The sequence below is a fragment of the Megachile rotundata genome, chromosome 11, assembly GCF_050947335.1.
Source record: "Megachile rotundata isolate GNS110a chromosome 11, iyMegRotu1, whole genome shotgun sequence".
NCBI classification, from domain to species: Eukaryota; Metazoa; Arthropoda; class Insecta; order Hymenoptera; family Megachilidae; genus Megachile; species Megachile rotundata.
The window spans coordinates 9,207,405-9,227,663 of record NC_134993.1 but is presented as its reverse complement, the minus strand read 5'-3'; the positions used below and the strand labels follow the sequence as shown (position 1 = coordinate 9,227,663).

The window sequence follows — 20,259 nt, the reverse complement described above, 5'->3', positions numbered from 1 at the left end:
ATTAATATTAATTTTTTAATGTTTCTACTGGAATGTAAAGTCGAATACTTTTGTGACTAACTGTATTGAGCGACGGAACGGAAAACTATATTTTTCGTTTTTTTCTAATGAGATGTTAATGTAAGTGGAATAGCAGTTTCGATTTTACCGGTTAAGACCGGTTATTACCGGCTAAGATATGTTTTTTAAACATTTAGGGTAATTTATATCTCGATTATACAACGTTTTTATATTTGAATAAGCATTAAATTTTAATTAGATGTATACCTTTATTAAAAATATATGTAACTTATAAAATATTTTAAAATTATTTAAGTAAATTAAAAAGAATTAATTAATTATATTGAAATTATACAACAAAATTTCTGAACTTCTTTTGATTTCTTCAAAAAATGTTGAGACTTACAATATTTTAACAAGCAAAAAATCAAGAGTTTAACATAAAATGTAATAAAGATCCGGTTAAAAATCTTTTAAATAGCTTACATTTATGGAAAAGAATTTAAATTAAAGTCATGATAATATAAAGGGTAATTAACTTTGATGTCGGTGTAATACGTTTAATTATTCAAAGTAACAAAGACTTTAATGGTTGCTCTATGTAATTTAATATGCACTATATAATTATAAAAATGTAATGAAGTACATACTTAATTTTTTCTAATACGTGTAACATTTATATTTTCGTGTAGTTAAAGATATTGCCAGCGGCGAATTCAGAAAGCTTGCTTATGGGGCGGAAGGGAGAGAAAGTGGAATGTGCAGAAGTATATTTTTAAATATATTTCTGTACGTTTTGAAACTTATATATAATTTATTTATTAAGATTTTATTTTGCAGGAATTTAACAATTAACTTCACACTATTCATATGTTATAAAAAACAAAACAATTACGTCAAATAATTTATTAATTAATATATTATTTATTTATTTATTAATATAATATTAATTGATTACAATCTATAAAGTCACTTGATCCGTTATTGGATGTAATTTAACAAAAACAAAATTAATACCAAAATTATTAAAATGAAAATAATAAAATTCTTTAATTTACAACAAAAAGTGTCCTGTAATTGAAACAGGTTGATTTATATTAACAAATTAATAAATTTCAATCAAATATTAAATTTAGGAATTTGACTGTTTAGCAATTAAAAAATTTGACAATTTAGTAATTAAAAATTTATAAATTTGAAAACATAGAAATTTAGTAATTTGAAAGTTTAAAAATTTTACAATTTAGAAATTGGAAAATTTGGTGATCTAAAAATTAAAAAATTCGAAAATAAGAAAATTTAAAACTTAAATATTGTTAAATTTCTAATACGAGATATATAAGAAATATTTTACATTCCACGACTCTCACCCCGCATATAAAACAGTCCGTAGAGGGGGTGCACCCTAATACCTAACTAATTATATCATAGCTTTTAATACACGAAACTGAATTCTACAAATTTAGTTATTTTCGTGGAAATAATTACCAATTCAAATATACAATTCTACAACAGTGAAACACCTAAACATTAACAACTATTTTAATAAATCTTTAATAATGCACTCTAAGAACACTTTACATTTTAAAAACACACCATTCCATAGATTAAATTTCACTGTACAATTTATTACATTAATACATAGACGTATATAATTGTATTTAAATATGAAATTTTTAAAGATTTGTAAGTAGGAGGCGCTGAATGAATTAGATACGCGCCTGGCAACGTTAAGTCCGTGTACACACGAGCGCGCTTGTGTGCGCGTATTTCTCGGTAGTAACATTAATTAGTCGTGTCGCGTGAAAGCCTAAAGTAAGCTCGCAAATAATCTCTTAAATGACGCGAACGTGTTAACTATCCATTCGTGATTGTTCCAAAGAGGAAAGAGAAAGAGACGGACAAGGCATTGTCGTAGTCGTAAAAAAGAAAATTCCAAGGGATGAATGAATGACGGCGCGTCAACTAGATACAGGACTGCTCGCGGCAAGGGCATAGGCCATACGGGCCGTTGATTGGCCGGTCTTTGAAGGGGCAAGTTTAGTGAGGGTCCGCAAGAGTGCGCGTCCCGCGCACTCGTGTTAGATCTCGATGGCGACCAAGATGTGCCCGAGAGACGAGCCGCGAAATGCCTAGACGAAATAGTGCTCGATCTGCCGTGAATTCGCTGTGATCCCAGTTCACTCGATGCGACCGGGAAACACTTTGCATGCCTACCGCGTGTCAGGTCGCCATTGCTATCACGGAGGAGGATCGGCCCGGTGTGTATATTTCGTCGCGAGTGTGGTGCGTGTGTGCGTCGTGTCCAAGTGTCGGGAGTTCACGCCGAATCATCGTCGTCGTGGCTACGAGAGAGCGAGAAAGTAAGGACGAGAAAGAGAGCTACGATGTGTCTGCGTTTCAGCCCGTACCATTTTTTCATCGATAGTTGACATTCTCGAGCATGGAACCTCGGTCTCGCCGAACAGACGCATCGTCATCACGGCACTAGCAAACACAAGCACCGTCGGATATACCGAGTAAGTCCAACTGCCGTCTTTTCTTTCGCGACAGCAACCCTGATTATCCGCTCTTCGTTCCTCCTTTACATTTTGTCCTTCTCCCCGCTCGCGGGACCACACTGGATTAATATAAAAGTAGATGTCGAGGGAGCTTGGGGAAAAAAGGAAAAGCAACGTCGATTTCCTCGTGTGCAGTAACACCGAGAGTCCACTGGCTCCAAAATATACCGCGGTGTTTACGTCTCGGGCCCGTTTTTATTTGTTCCTTTATCGCCGTGCGCTTTCTCCTTTTTTTTCCGCGCGTACATTTTTATTTTCTTCCGTTCTCTCGCTTCCGTTTGCCACGGGCTTCCTTTCCCGTCTCCGGTGCCCCGGGTCTGTCTCTTTTTCCTTTCTCCGCCTTTTTCTTTCACCGGGGATCAACTCGCCGCCCTCTCTCTTGCCCCTGTCGTGTTCCCTCTCTTTCTAGAGCCGAGCCACGAGAGCTTTGCGCGTCTCGGGGCGCGTGTATTCACGAATCGAGCTCTCTTTCTTGACGTACCTACCACCGAACGCAGCCGTGCGTTTTCTTCTCGAGTCGTTCCACCAGCTTTTCTGCCGGTCGTACTTTCGTTCCTCGCTTCGTGCCCTACCTTTTTTTTCATCTCTCTCTCCTTCTCTCTTGAGCCTTCGCGCGATCGTTCCGGTTCCACGTCCGTTTCGTTCTCTCTCGAGCCTTCCTTTTTCATCCTGTAACCGAGGTCCTCGTCTCGCGGCCTCTCGCTAATACGCGCGGCTCCTTCGGCTTTATCAAAACAATACATATGGTTATGACGGAGGGGGCGTGCACTTGTTCTGATAATCGTGAATATCAATCGGAGATTTTATAAATAATTCAGTAAATAACCGATAGAAACGACCGTTCGACGTGAGTCCTTCCCTCCAGAACCATTATCCGTAATTGACGACAGTTTGCAATAAATGCGACGAATAATTAAAACGCCGTTACTCGTTCGGCTATTTTTAATCGAACCGGAGGCGAGTGCTTTTAAAATGATTACGATGATTTCGTACAATTTATCGTGATTTTTGACACGAATTCGGGGAATTAAATGGATGTTTTTGAATGACTCTTTATACGGTATTGCCAGCTACCGCTGCTAATAAATTAACCAACTTGTGACATAGCGGTTCTCATTTACAAAACGTTCAAATGTTTTTCATTACATTCTTTATAAATTTTGTTGTAGCTATTAATGTATATTGTCATTATACATTAACTGCAATGTAATGTTACGATTATACATCAACTACAATGTAATGTCATAATGTATATTATGATTATACATTAATAATAAAAGAAGTTTGACATTTCTCCGCGGGGATTTAAACTCGCGCGCAAAAGCAGCGTCTTTGTTTAGTAACCTGACGATTAGCTGGTTGATTTACGACCTTTTAAATTGTTACAATGAAACAAACTGGATAATTATGAAGTCTAAATGTATGCGCCCTATTCTTTAATTACTCGGTGTGACAAAAGATTTCGTACGAAATTTGTTTGATTTAATGAGGAAAACTTTCTTCTGGAAATTTCTAAAATTCGGTATCGCCAATTTTGTGTTGAATGGATATGCGGTGAGTCAAGTTGAAGCAAGTCAAATTGAAACGCGTGGAATTGAATCAAATTAAATTGAATTGAATTGTGTAGAATTACATTAAATTGCACTGCATGGAATTGAATTCAACGAAATTCAATTACGTCGAATTAAACTACGTGAAATTGAATTACGTTGGATTTAATTGTGCGGAATCTGGGTGGAATTGAATTATGTCAAACTGAATTGTATCACTGATTTTATCAAAACATTTACTACCAATATGAAGATATCCGATAAATTGTTATTCAAACATTTCCGCGATATGCATAATCTTATTCATCATAAAATACGTAATAAAAATCTGGTTTTAAAAAATTGCAAAGCTCATTATAACTCGTGGGATACGTCTGTTTTATATCAGTGTATATAATATAGCAGAAATAACGGGATTGAGGATCACTGTACCACGATGAAAACCATCGGAAAATTTCATTGGCTAATGTAGTACATGAAATATCTCGTAAAGAATCGATGAGAAGTGCATGTTATTGAACTCGTATAATTAATCTCGGTATTATAACGAGAATCTAATTACAAGGATGAAAATAAATATCATTTAACCGGTGGCAGTTTTTATCTCGAACACACAATTGAAATAAGTATGTATTAATCCCCGTAGAATTTATTCGATTCTAACCGTAGTACTTTTGAAGATAATCGAGTGTACATGTTTAACGACTAATTGGCAGATTAATTGATTAAACACTTGGTGAGGAACGTACCTGTTATAAATTTGTCGTACTTGTTCGTTCGTAAAAATCACTTGAATATCATTTGAATTCTTATGTATAAATAGTGTAGTTACTTTGGGTATTTAACTGTTATATAATGGCTCTACGTTAAAATGCAAACAATTATGCCATGTCATATATGTAAACAGTGTTCCATAAAAGAAGTAAGAATCAATATTGGATATGTTCATTAATAATTATTTATTGATTATTGCGTATCAGAATATTTAATATTTCATGTCAATAATTATTTTGAAAGGAATATAGCATTTAAAATGAAAATGTCAATGCGTGGCTATATATCATGTGGTAATCTAGTCACGTTATGATGCATGGTAATATAACGTGTGATGATATAACACGTGACAATATAACGCGCGGTAATGTAATATGCACCGATGCAGCGCGTGATAATTCAACTCACGGCGATATAACACGTGGTAATACAATCCATGGTGATATAATACGTTTTAATCCAACTAGTGGCGATATAATGCGTGCTAAATCAAATCGCGGCCATATAACGCGTGGCAATTTAATTCGTGACGATATAAAACGTACTAATTCAAGTTTCGGCGATATAATGCGTGGCAAGTCAAATTTCGGCAATATAATGCGTGACAATTCAAATCGCGGCGATATAACGCGTGCTAATCCAGTCGCGGCGATATAACGCGCGGTGATTCAAATAACGGCAATATAACGCGTGGTAATTCAAATGACGGCGATATAACGCGTGGCAATTCAATTTGTGGCGATATAGCACGTAGTAATTCAAATGACGGCGATATAACGCGCGGTAATTTAAATGACAGCGATATAATGCGTGGCAATTCAATTCCTAGCGATATAATGCGTGGTAACTCAAATGACGGCAATATAACGCGTGGTAATTCAAATGACGGCGATATAACGCGCGGTAATTTAAATGACAGCGATATAACGCGTGGCAATCCAATTCGTATCTATATAATACATAGTAATTCAAATAGCGGCGATATAACGCGTGGCAATTCAATTCGTACGGATATACACGTTAATTCAACTCACGGCGATATAACGCGACTTATTTCAACCCATAACAATATAATATATGTATAGTAATTCAATTGATGGCGATATCACGCTTGGTGATACAATACATAACGATCCAATTTCATACATTCGATATATTGCATAGCAGTCTATCGTGTTGCGATATAACACGCGGTAATTCATCGCGCGCAAACCTTAGATGGTCCCTAATTATGGTGAAAAAGGGAACCTATGCGGAATCTAGGAAGAATCAAAAACCCCAAACCCTAATAAATATCAAAAGCTCAATCTTGATAACCTTAATAAAATTGATTTGCACCGCGTCCACGAAACACAAAGTCTATCGATTCAGTTTTTCCCCAAACTCCTTCCGAAAGCGTCGCATCGTCCTGAAACGTGGCGTAAAATTCTTTGAAATAGAGAACGGGCGAGCGTAAACGGCGAACGGGTCGCATTAATTAACGCGGCGTTAATTGAAAAATAATATCGAGGCTGGTTCGTAGGAGCCGATGTGCTGATCGTGCGTCGCATTGCGTCTCGTTTGAGATGGTAATGGATGTTAATAACCAACCGGGTGCAGGTACCTAACTCGCACGTGGTGAATGTGCTGTGGAATACACATTCGGGGGTGGGTGTCTGGTTGCGTGCACAACCTTGGCAGAGGGAATGGACGCCGGTGGTAGTTGATAGAAGTGGAGGTAGTGACGAGATGACGGCGAGGGTTCAAGCAGAAAGGGAATAGAGTTCAGGAGCGGTCGCTTTGATGTAGACACGCTTCGCAACTCCTTCACGCCAATAAACCTTTACGACGGAGGTTTCTTTAAGCTTTCTTAATATTGTCATCTTTTCTTTGGCCCCTTTCACTCGGCCGTTGTGTTCGGTCCCGTTATTGCTCGCTAGGGAACTTTGCTAACTCGGCTATTCTTCTGATTTTTCTTTTCTTCGCTGTTCTCTTTTTTTTCGTGAACGTTTGGCGCATTTCCGAGGGGTCGTAACCGGAGGTGAGATGCATCGATACTTGGACACGTGGCAGAACAATGACGCAAATAATATTGATTACTGCAGTTAACACTTTCGTTGCCTGAAGGTGATCATAGTCGTGCAGGACCGTAGATAGATTTTATGGACCCGGAGTTAAGCTAAGTTCACCGAATATCTGCTTTGTTGTACAAACAAGATACTTATAATTTATATTATTAAATATTCATATGTTCATATTAAGGAACATAAGCAATGAAAAATTTTGTTAAACATATTTGAAGATTCTTCATATATTTTTAAAGAAAGGTACTATTATTCGTAGGAAAGTTTTGTACATTTGTAGGAACTAAATTTGATCACTGTGTGACATGTATATATTAAACCTTATCAAATAACTAGTCAAACTCTGATCTAATCTGATAGTGATACGAACTAACCTCGATTCAATCTAACCACGAATTGACCCTGATCTAATTTAACCATGACCTATACTGATGTTGCTTTAATATAATTTATCAAACTTATGAAGATTTGACTTAACACGCACCTAACCTAAATATAACACTGATGAAATCTCATCTTCAATCTAATCTTAATTTTGAAATAATTTAACCCTGATCTAACCTAACCTTAAATAATTTAATTCTGATGCAACCTAATTTTGACCTAACTTAATTTTGATGTCACTTAACATCGATTTAACCTGACCTAACGTTGAACTAATTTGACCTAGCCTTACCAAGGTTTAACCTAATTTCGACCTAACCCGATCTAACGTTGAAATAACTTGACCTAACCTTCCTAAGATGTAACCTAATTTCGACCTAACATAACATTGATCTAACCTAACTGATCTAATTTACTATGAACTTAACAATGCGTTGATCTAACCTAATTTCGACCTAACCTAACCTAATTTTATGCCAATCTAACCTGACCTAACAAAGCTGTTCGCAAGTGTAAGTTTATGGTAATTTAATTGCACCCTAACCTAGTCTAACCTATTCTAGGTATTGTGCCTAATGGAATTTAAAAATGCATAGTAATTAATTAAAACCAAGTAGACTAATTAAACATTAATTAGGTCAATGATACTTGTACAAAGGTTGTAATTTCTGTATAAAATGGAAGGAAAGCAAAAATAAAGTTCTATAAATGTTCTACAAATCTTGTTACAGTTTCAATATTCGTGACTCACTGCACGCACGATATGACTCAACGGTCGCATCGTCCGTGTCACAAAAGTATGATATCACAAAAGAATCGTAGCGTTGTTAATATCATTACAATTTCTAATTAAACGCGAGAAGAAACGTTCTCGTTAATGATCGTATTGTAGCCGATTCACCGTGAAAGAAAAAAGAAGAAATCGTGTCTTCCTGACCTTTCGTTCATTGCATCTAACAAGCTTCTTTGAACAACGGTACGCCTCCCTCTGCTGCAATTATCGGCAATAAAATAAAGTGAAAGCTTTTTACCAGTCACTGTCGGGCACACGCAAAAGGAGTAGTGTATACAAAAATAAGAGTGAAGAATAACAGAAAGATGAAGGAGCCAGGCGACGAGGAGATGTTACAGGCGAAAGCTTTATAAAGTCAAAGAACATCGATTTAGAGAAGAGGGGCAACTCTTTGATATCAAAATGAGAGGACGTAAAGTTCCCCTGTGCTTTAAACCACCACCGAGCACGTGGTATCAAACGGCACGATCACGAAACGGTGCCGCCCACACTTCGGATCTTCGGTTTCACGCTAGGGGATTCCCACAACTGTAGGCACCACCGACAATAGAGGGTGGCTCATGCGTTGTTCCCTTTCGCGCAGGGTGGTTATACTTAACCCTATGACCTGAAATAACTCTTTTTGAAATCTTCCAATCGTAATCCACGGATAAGTGTCTGTTACTTTATCGGTGGGGAACAATTGATGCGAGTAATTCTGTTCTTTTGTTAGGATCACTTTTTACGTTTCACAAAGGGTGTTATAATTGTGCATGCTCCATTGACTTGGCGATACTTGTAAAAAGAGATTGGTCGACTGTCATTTTTTGTAACGTATACGGTTCTTTCAAATGTACTGGATATATGAATCTTCTTTGAGGTAATATTTATTTTTCAGTAATGAAACGTGAATAAACAATGTGAACTCTTAACCTACTTTAACTAGATGGTATAGCGGGAAGTAGGAGACAAGTAGTAGTTTTTCTGTTATGATAGATTAACTTTATTTACGAAACTTTAAATTGACCTAACCTTATTTATTAAACCTTAAATTGACCTAACATTATTTGTGAAATCTCAAATTGGCCTAACCCTATTTAGAAAACCTTAAATTGACCTAACCTTATTTGTAAAACCTCAAATTGGCCTAACCTTATTTATAAAACCTGAGATTGACCTAACCTTATTTATAAAACCTTAAATCGATCTAACGTTATTATTAAAAGCTTAACCTAAGTTAAAGATTAGGTCAGATTAGGACAAATGTTATGTTAGGTTAGGTCAGATTAGGCCAGAGGTTAGGTTAGTTAGGTCAGATTAGGCCAAAGGTTATGTTAGGTTAGGTCAGATTAGGCCAAAGGTTAGGTTAGTTAGGTCAGATTAGGCCAAAGGTTATGTTAGGTTAGGTTAGATTAGGCCAAAGGTCATGTTAGATTAAGATGATGGTTAGTTTAGATCTAGATAAATGTTAGACCAAATCAGATGTTAGGTTAGATTGAAGTATATAGTGATTTTGATAGAGGTATATCAGGTTTCTCAATTTGCATATTTTAACATATGTGAAATGCGGAAACGAGAGTCTCGTAATAAAAATATTATATTTTTTATCATTTACATTGCATATATCATAACCTTGTCATCAGCAACTCTATTCTGTACAATCCACTTATCCAACTATCATCTATTAAATTTCAAAAGTCCCAAACCCATCAGATTTAGTAAGTTACATGTACGTAATTCACAGTCCACTATCCGCAACAGACGTTTTCATGAAAAGCACAGAGCGGGCTGAACATATCGCTGCTTACTCCACTTTTTTGCATACTAAACGTTCGGAGAAGTGTCTTCCAGGTATTCGCGAAAGAGATACGTTATTTCATTAAATGATAGGTTTATAGCATGAAAGCACCGTGTTTGTGTGTTGTAATTTCAGCAAAATGAGTAGTTTAATGTGCGATGCACGTGTTGAATCGTGTCTCGCGTGCCCGTATCAAAGTTAAACAGGCTAAAAAGCGAAATAAACACGAGGCATATTATGATAAGAGAAAATAAAAGACAGCACGCTCACGCACACACACACACACGTATAAACGGGAGTAAAAACGAAAAGATAAGTGAAAGAAGATAAAGGGGCGCCGAAATGGTACCGCGTTTGATCCATCATCTTCTTGTCTGTGTGCAATAATTGTCTCTATTGTCTGTAACACTGTTCTCACTGTTTGTATCCCGCCGATTCCCTTCACGTCTATTCTACTGTTCTCGTTCTTTCACTACCACACGTTTTATCATTCAGTTTCTCGGTGTCGTTCTCGCTTATTTCAATTTGTGTGTCAATCTCTTATGCGTCCAAGAGGTAGGTGGTATCATTGGTTACGGCGTGCACGTCGTGCAATCACGCCTCAAGTACTCCAAAACAGAATATATCTGCATGCAATTGTATGCAATGCGGGGACTCGAGATATCCCCGGTGAATGAGATGATTTTTAAGAAACGTCCGATTCAGTTGCTCGAAGTTTCATTAATATCGCGACGACGCGACGAGTATCGGCTAACGAGCTTGCAAACCGGGGGGAAAAAGATAACGAAATAGAACGTACACTTGTAACTTTTAGTTTGATCAAATGTAATTATTACGTGTGTGTTTTTTTCACGGGAACTCCTCTTCTCCGTTATGAATGAATTCACTAATTTAAATGTATATCGCTTCTATCAGAAACTTCGGGCGAAAATATTTTTCCAATATTCATTATACAAAATCGCTGGTCATAAAGGTGTAGTCAAATGTACTTATGGTATAGCAACATGTAGCTTAAGCTTTGAGGAAAATAACTATGTGAACATAATAGAAATAGCTTGAAGACAATAGAGTTCTCTTAGTTTGACGCATAAATTGAATTATGGAAACTGCAACTGTTAATTCATGACTGAAAAGTTTCTCAAAATGGTACTTATGATACATCAATTTAAAAGTTAAAACTTAACAAAAATAGTTACATAAGTGCCCCATGAGTAGTTGCAATACAAAATGGCGGATCGATTATAACAAAGAATAGAGTTCCATTGCTGTGTTGCATATTTTGAAGTAAAATTTGTTTCAATTTTTGTAACATAAAAGTAGTTCCAATTGATACTTATGTCATATCAATTTACGGCTGAAAGTTCAGTGAAAATATCTGCATAAATGTTTCATAAATATTCTTAATACAAAATGTCTGGCAGTTGCAAATAAAATAAAATTCTACTTAAAAATAAAATTTGTTTACATTAAGAAAAGGAGCAAAATTTGCTACTGACATAAAAGTACACTGGTAATTTACAAAGTATTAATAAGCAAATAAATAAAAGCGACCAATAATTACATCCCACTAAAAAGAAATAAAAAGGATACTATAATGAAGAAAGGCAATTTTTGAGGCATGTATAATCGTTTAATAATTGTTTAGGTGATCGATCAAATTCGCCAGATCGATCAAGGGAAATTGAACGTAAAATTGACAGGATAATGAAGAGGGAAGGGGTTGAAAGGGGCAGGGTGCTGGCGGGTTTAGTTACGCGTGTATGGCAGGGGCGAAAAGAGGGATAGTATGTATGTATTGTCGCGAATGAGACGAAGGGGAAAGAGAAGAAAGCGAAAAAGATAAACAGAGTCCTTTAGGCTCGTGCATGCGACGGGCAAAGAGCGCAGACAATGAGGGTCAAAGGCGCCACTTCTCTTGCCACGTTTTTAGCCGGGCGATCTTCATTCTTTGAGGACTTTGTTCCACTACCATGGACCCACGGGAAATTCTCTACCGTCCGAAGAGGCCGATCAAACAGTCATGAGTATTACCTTCAGGAAGTTCTGCAACGTGTATCTTGATCCTCTTACTGCGAACGATACGCTTTGCATAACTGTTCATTCCGATCCCAATAACCGATCCCGAAGGAATAAAACCATTTTTTTTTTTCTTGTCTTTCCCTTTTTTATACACGAATTCGATTTAACTGCCTTCGTGTGCCATTTTTAATTGCCGTTGGGGAACAGATGCTAGGAAGACGCCGGGTGCTGGAGGAACGTGACGGTGTGCGACTGCACTGGATTATACGGGGTGATGCGGGATTTTTTGGTGGAAGCACGTGGTTATACTTGTCGAATGAAATTGAAGAAATTAACGATATATGGGAAGTGGTTATGAAGCTATTATTTTAAGATTACGAGTAAAATATTTAATCTCTCGAAATTTAGAGGTGAGGGTATTTGATGAGTGACGACTCATTCTTTCATTTCGGAATTTTTAAAGTTTGGGACTTTGTAATTTCAGAACTAGGGAATTTTCATTAATGCAAATGTTAGGACTTTGTAATTTCAGAACTAGGGAATTTTCATTAATGCAAATGTTAGGACTTTGTAATTTTAGAACTAGGGAATTTTCATTAATACAAATGTTAGGACTTTGGAATTTTGGAACTAGGGAATTTTCGAAATTAGAGATTTGAGGATTTTGAAACTTTGGAACTAGAGAATTTTTGAATTCTGAAATTTCAGACCTAGGGAATTTTTGAAATTAGAAATTCGGGAATTTTGGCACTTTGAAATTGAGGGCCTAGGGAATTTTTGAAATTAGCCATTTGGGGCCTAGGGAATTTTTTTAATTTCGGAACTAAGGAATTTTTGGAGTTTGAAATTTCAGACCTAGGGAATTTTTAGAACTAGAAATTTGGGAATTTTGGAACTTTGGAATTTGGGACTTAGGGTATTTTTGAAATTAGAAATTTGGGAATTTCGGGCCTAGGGAATTTTTGAAATTAGCCGTTTGGGTCCTAGGGAATTTTTAAAATTCGAAATTTCGGGGTTTTGGATTTTCGGAACTAGACAATTTTTGAAATTTTGGACCTAGGGGATTTTTGAATTTTGAAATTTCCTGCGTAGGGAATTTCCACACTTTGGAATTTTCATACTTTGGAATTTCAGAACTAGGGAATTTTAAACCTTAAGAAATCTCGAAAATACGGAATTTTTATTTTCCTAGGCAATTTCAAGACTAGGGAATTCTTGAACCCAAGCTAAGCAATATTGGAATTTTGGAACTAGGGAATCGTAGAATCTAGGAATTTTAGTATTTCGAAATTTCAGAACATTACCTTCAGATTACACAAAAGTGAAATTTAAAAATTTTGTAACTTCAAATATTTGCAATTTCAAAATCTTTGAATCGTGCAATTGCAGAACTTTAAAATTTTCCAACCTTTGCTACTCCGGTAATTTGCATATTTTCATGTTTGCATCTCTGAGACTTTGATACTGAGATTTCAGGATTTTGACAATTCATATCTTGAAAATTGCGAGTGTTTAATCTGCGGAAAATTACTGCTATTGAAACTGGCGCTTTATTCACAATAATTGTAACCCCTGCTCGTTCTTTTATTCAACAGTAACCGTTTCAATAGACAGAATAAATTATTCCAAAACTCCATTCAAGTGATTCTATCAACCCTTTGTATTTGAAAATATTTTTCCTGCAGGTAAATAACCACCTTAAAACCGTCTTACCAGAAATTGGGTACAGTTTGTACAAATTATTAATTTTATGATTAATTATCATTAATCACTCTAAGTCCCCACATTTAAACATCAAATAGTATAACAAATTCAAATTATTGATGTACTACAACAAGTTCGAAACTATTAATTACAAATTATTGTACATCAGAGTGACCAACATACATCGGCTTTCGAGCACAAAGTATCAAAGAAGAAAGAACCGAGGTAAAAAACCACGCGGTCATTGCAATGCATCTACATTATAAGGTCCGGTTACGAACGCGCAGTCCGTAATTGTAATATCAGCGTCAAAGACGTAATTCAGATTTTTTCCCTTGCCGTACACGCGCATAAACATATTCGGCAAGAAAAGAAACAGCAATACAAGAAACTATGACCGCGAAGATCGTTGAATGACGACTCAGCTAGACTCTCCGGTCGCGGTATGCACGAGCGAATCGAATCGCGCTCTCGGCACGGTTCTATCCCTCGGGCTTGTACAACGATCCCGTTAACGAACGACGCCATTAAGGGCGCATTAACATATAATTTTCCGCGAGAAATTATAGGCGACTCGGCTGAGTTGGCTCGCACGGTGTTTATTATACACATCCAAGAGCAACAGAGTGCCCGGCGTGCACTGTGTCGATCGAAGCAGGACTCCGGGAACGACGGGAGAGAGAGACCGAGAGACAGAGCGAGAGGAGAGATTTTAACTGGCGCGATGTGTTGGTGCATTCATGCGAATCCATATTGAGAGGCCAGAAACATGCATACATGTGTGTGGGATCGCGTGCGGCGGCAAGATCAAACGGAGATTCTCCTTCTCTTGTACCCTCTCATCGTAATTCTCCCTCTTCTCCCCCTCTCTCTCCCCCCGTGCCCCCTCCTCCCCACTGTGCCCCCCTTCTCTCCCTAGTGTCAGCATCTGTCTCGCTCGAACCGTTCTCGCTCTGTCTCGTGCAAGTGGTACCGATGCGTTTTACTATACAGAGTGTGTCAAAAGTAGGGAAACCTTTCGTCATCTAAGAAAACACAAATAGTACCACTAGTGTTTTACCGAAAAATTTCATGTTTGAAGGCTGTACCGGGGATTTGATATGTGATAATTTGGAAATTTAGAAACAAGCTGATATAAATTTTTAAAAATTTATAAATATGGTGATACTGAAATTTGATTATTTAAAACAATGATAATAAAGAAATTTAAAAATGTGGAAACAGTAATATAGAGATTTGGAAATGAATAAATATGGTGATATAGAAATTTGAAAATACAGAAACCTGATGACATAGAAATTTTATTTACAAATTTGATAATTTATAAAATTAATAATTCAATCATATCATGCTTTCTCTAAATATATCATAAACTCTAAATTAGGTGATCGCAATTTTTGTATAATCAAAATATTAATTATTATTTTCTAACATTCGAAAATTGAGATTTTTGACACGCTCTGTACAGTTTCTCCACTTTTGTTCACAAATGGTCTTTTCGTAACGCGTCCTTCTCTAGCGGCTCGCTAGTAAACCGTTTCTCGACGCTTTCCTTCTGTTTCCATATATATATTTTTGTTTCGTTTTTATTGCCTCCGACTCCTTACCTTTCTTTCGTCTATGTACTTGTCGCCGACACTGGTGGGCAGCGATGGGTATGGTAAAATACCGTACGAAGAAAATCGAGTTTTCTATACGTATGAAATTATGTATGCATAATCCGACGTGCGAATAGGATATATGCGCCATAGATGCATAGTTATTCGAATCCGCAGATATTCGGATTTAATCACATTATTATCTGAGAATATTAGCATGTAAGGGAATTCGAATCTAGGGATATTTGAACCTATTGATATTAAAATACAAAGGTATTATGAACTATGACTATAGAAATATTTACATTTAGATATTTTATTATTAAAGGATATCTAGGGATATTTTACTCAACGGATATTGCAATCTAGGAATATACCTATCTAGGGACATTCTTATTTGCTTATATCCAATACATAATATATGGATTATTATAAAATCCAATTTCTGTGTATAGATACGTAACTGTCTAGGGATATTCGAATTTAGGGATATTTTGGCTCGGCAGTAGTCCTATCTAGGAATATTGGAAATGGTGAATATTCTACACTAGAAATGTTTCAACCTGATCCTATTTGCATCTAGGGATTTTGGCAATAGTGAATATTTGTATCTAGGGATATTTTTATGTGGTAGTATTCGAGTCTAGGGATATTAGTAATGACGAGTATTTTACTCTAGAGATGTTTCAATCTGACCCTATTTGAATCTAGGGATATTGGAAACGGTGAATATTTGTATCTAGGGATATTTTTATCTGCTGTGTTCGGCACTAGGGATATTAATAACAGCGAATGTTTTACTCTAGGAGTGCTTAATATAATTCTGTTTGAACCTAGGAATATTGGGAATAATGAACATTTTTATCTAGGGATATTTTTATCTGGTTGTATTCGAATCTAGGGATATTAGTAGCAGTGAATATTTTACTCTAGGAACGCTTAATATGTATGTGTTTGGATCTAGAGATATTGAACTGTCTAGTATTCTTATCTAGGGATATTTTGATTTGGCTATGATCGAGTCTAGGAATATTGTAAACGTTGAATATTCTACTCTACGGACATTTTAATCTGTCCACACTAAATTCTAGGGATTTTCGAATCTAGGGATGTTGTAAACAGCGAAAATCCCTATCTAGGAATATTTCAATCTTGTTATATTCGAATCTAAAGATGTTGCGATCGAAAAGTATAGTAACCAAGGAATATCCCGATCCAGTAATATTTCGAACTGTAAATAATTAGTCCTAGTGATATTTTGATCTGCTTTCGGATCTAGAGATATTCGCATTTAGGTATATTACAACCTAGGATATTCAGAGCTAAGAAAATTGTAATAAACAAATGTAATATAAGAATGTTATAATCTAGGGTGTTAGGCGTATAATCTAGGGATATAAAAATTTAGTGGTACAAGAATTCAGAAATAAGATGTAAGAATAGGGTAACATAGGTATAAGGAATGTAAGTATAAGGAACAGGAATATAATAAAGATGTAAGGGTGTTTAGGGATTTAGGTACCTAACGGTACAAGGATCTACCGATACAGGGATCTAGGAATTTAGAAATAGATGCTTCACATAATACTCACACTCACCTCTATTGTATGGATAAATAGCTAAGAATGTAGAAATATTCTGGACATATGTTTCGTTTTAATACCATAATTAAACAAATTTAAAAAACGAATAATTAGATTAATTGTATTGACTATCAGTATTAAATAAAATGTTAATCGATGTCCAATTCTAAACTCTTAATTTTAACGATCCAAAATTAAACCGTAAAATAATCGTTTTATCGAACGACATTTCATTATATCCGCCGAAAATAGAGAAGTAATTCGGGTTATTTATTCGGAGTCGAGTATCAGGACGAGTTTGCGGTTTAAAAGGTTGGACACGATAAATCAGTGCGTCGACTTTGTAATTTACCTGAAGGGAAATAGTTTGGCAGCGACTTCAATCGGATCTCATTGAACACGAAATTAAAGAGACCGTCTGTATTAGACAAGGGTTGACGGTAAACGATGCTCAACTAAACATTCAATCTAATTTTCGAACGAATCCGTGCTTTTCCAGTTTCCATATATTTTCCAAACCACCGTCCTACGCTTCAAACGCTCGGCACTTTTTTATTAATACGTCCGGTTTTATTCGACGAAATATCATTATCGTAACCACTTGTTTGAATTTATGAAAATCCTCGTGTTTCCGTGCGAGTTTTAAAAGTATGGATAGGTATATATAGCTCAGAATTTGCCCTTATACCTGGACCCTACCACTTTTTTGTCCTACGTCCACCATGGCCGCGAGGGCAGGGGGACCGAAGGGCCAGGAGGGAGTTTGTAAGAGAAGGAGAGGCGGTCGAGGACGCAAGGGAGGTGTGGCAGAGCAAGAGAAGAAAAGAAAACGAGGAGAAACGGTGTTAGAGCGAGAAGGAGAGCGGGAAAGAGAGATAATGCTTGCTCTCCCTTGGCTCTACGGTCACTGTGTAGTTTCAGTCTTACCGTGTACGTTGTATGGGGCACAGGTCTTCTTCGGCATCCTTTGTCGTATTCACATTCAAGCGAGCCGTTCCTTCAGCCCCTGTTTTTGTGCTCGTTTCGCCGATTCGGGTATATACGGACGAAAAGATTTCACGGAATAAATTTTCGATCGAGAAGATCGCGGAATTTTTCATTGAAAATATTTCTTGTTTATCGTCTTGAATCGTGCAATATTTTTCCTTTTAAACTGCAAGACCGCCTCGATGGAATATGTGCATCGACGATGTCAACAAAGGAGACACTGTTAACGAACGCGGACTGAAATATAAACTTGACTGAACGTCTCGTGACAGTCACGTGTGGCATGTTTTATGGATTTCGTGCGGATGAAAATGTTTTGGAAGCACGAGTACGATTTCTGCGAACGCTTTATACAACCGGGAACCGTGCGATTTCTCGCCGACCAAGCACAAAGATTCTAATCTCTTTATAACCTGTTATTTTTAATACGATACGAACTTAAAAATCGCTGACCGTGAGTGTGTTTAGCATTTTGTGTTTCTTTGATCGTGCCGTTGGAAATAAACTTCAAACTGTTCTATGAAAATAAAGTGCAACCTATCTTATCAATTATCTACTCGAGCATGAGACATGTTACGTTTCACCTGTCCATTGAAATATTTAATCGTAAACAAAACGAAGACACGTGTGCTGCGTTTTCAAAAGTGTACAAAGAATGCTCTTTCCGTCAGTATTTGGACGCAGTCGCTACGAAACGTATAGTTCCTATTAAATGGATAAAATATTTTCATGTGTGAACCATCGTGATTTTTTTGTGACGGGTGTCGAAAATAATTTAAATCCGAAATTGTGCGGGTTAAAACTCGAAACTAACGGTTGGAGTTAACGCGGAACGAAGAACAGTTGGATTCTGTGAAAAGAGGTTATGTTTGCAACGCGTGAACGTTGAAAGTGGCGCATAAACAAGTGGTTGTCCTGGAGACATGTAAAATATACGAAGTAAAGGATAAATAGGAGTTTCGAATGAAGGAAACGCATTGATATATCGCCAAGGGGAATCAAGGTATTAATTTAAAGTAGTTTGGAAAAGTTAGTAATAACAGGGCGGCAAACGAGTCACGTCAAACGCAACATGCACAACATTCGTGTTCTTATTATGTATGTACATGTTTTTTGTGTTGATATCTTCTGATGTTATTCCAGTTTCACATAGCTAGTTATTATACCTACTACTGAAAATAATACACTCGCATATATGCGATATTTTAAAAGCTTATTATGCAAATTGAACGTTCTAGAAAAATGGCGTTATACGTGTTTACATACATAATTGTACAGTATCGTTAATTAATGGGTATTACTAGATATTAGACACAATATTTATACTAAGTTATATTTATTATAGAGTTAATAAATTACACATGAAAATCTGTCTAGGAATTTTTATAGGTACATAAAATATTTTCACAATTTAATTACCACTTGCCAAGGGTTTGTTAAGGACCACTTGTCAACTGTTTACCGACTGTAGAGACGTTAGAGTTACTTCATTAGTAGGCTAGTAATATTCTTGCAAATACTAGTGACAAGGTTGAAATTTCAAGACTTAGCACATTGAAGAGGTATTTCTTTTGTTCGAAATAATTCGGAATATATGATATTTGATAGAGTGGGGATGAAGGTCAGTCGGAATTGAGAAGAGAAAGGCGGGGCGACGCAGAATCTTGACACGTCGGTGAACATTCTCCTAAGTCGATGGTCGAGGGCCAGCGGTCGTGACGGTCGACGACCGACGGTCGGTGTAGCTGCCGTCCGAGCGGTCCCTTAGAAGTTTCTTTGAAAGATTCGCAGCTCGCGAAGCATAATACCACTACATAAAGTCATCTGGCGATAACGGTGACACGCCTTTGACCGTTTCCGCTCAGTCTTTCACCAACAAATCCTTGCCGGCGCTTCAAAAGACTTTAAAAGCCGTGTTTATGGCCCTGATCGGGATCATTTCCGTCTCGGACCGATAACATTGTCTTTGTTATTTCATTGATTATCGTAGCGCCGTGACAGACACTCGATACCTGTGCAAACATACTAACGCCTCTACCGTAGACTTCTCTAGGGAAAATGGCGGCTTTGGCAAAGATCACTGTACTCGTTGATCTTTGATTGGTAAACGTTTATATTCATAAAATCTTCAATTTTGAAACTTCCGGTGAATAATTTTTAAATTTGGAATTTCAGAAGTTTGGTGAAAAGAAATTTTAGAATTTAGAAAATGGGATTGAAAATTTTTGACGTTTGAAGATTTTGAAATTTAGAATTCTGGACTTTGGAAAGTTGAGAAATTGACTAATTGGGAATTTGAAGATGTGTAAACTTGGGAACTTGAGTATTAAATTTGCTGATCTTGGAAATTTGAAAATATGTCAAATTTTTTAGGGCTTTGAAAATTTGAAAATGTGGAAAATTTGACAGATGTGAGAATTTTGGATTTTTAGGGATATTTAAAAAAAATTCTTTCATGAATGTACT

The 20,259-nt window shown here is 36.5% G+C and overlaps 1 protein-coding gene across 3 annotated transcripts in view; it reads left to right on the top strand.

Moving 5' to 3' along the window:
• The first annotated feature begins 1,972 nt into the window (after positions 1 to 1,972).
• The window catches only part of Axn (protein axin), a 33,892-nt gene continuing 15,605 nt past the window's right edge, over positions 1,973 to 20,259 (top strand). Inside the window, exon 1 of one of the 3 annotated variants that reach the window (XM_012283310.2) lies at positions 1,973 to 2,519. The gene's annotated coding sequence lies outside the window, so the exon portion shown is untranslated. Of the gene's footprint in view, positions 2,520 to 17,718; positions 18,797 to 20,259 lie in introns of those variants that run through there. The other 2 variants (XM_003702411.3, XM_012283306.2) reach the window with 2 other exon arrangements.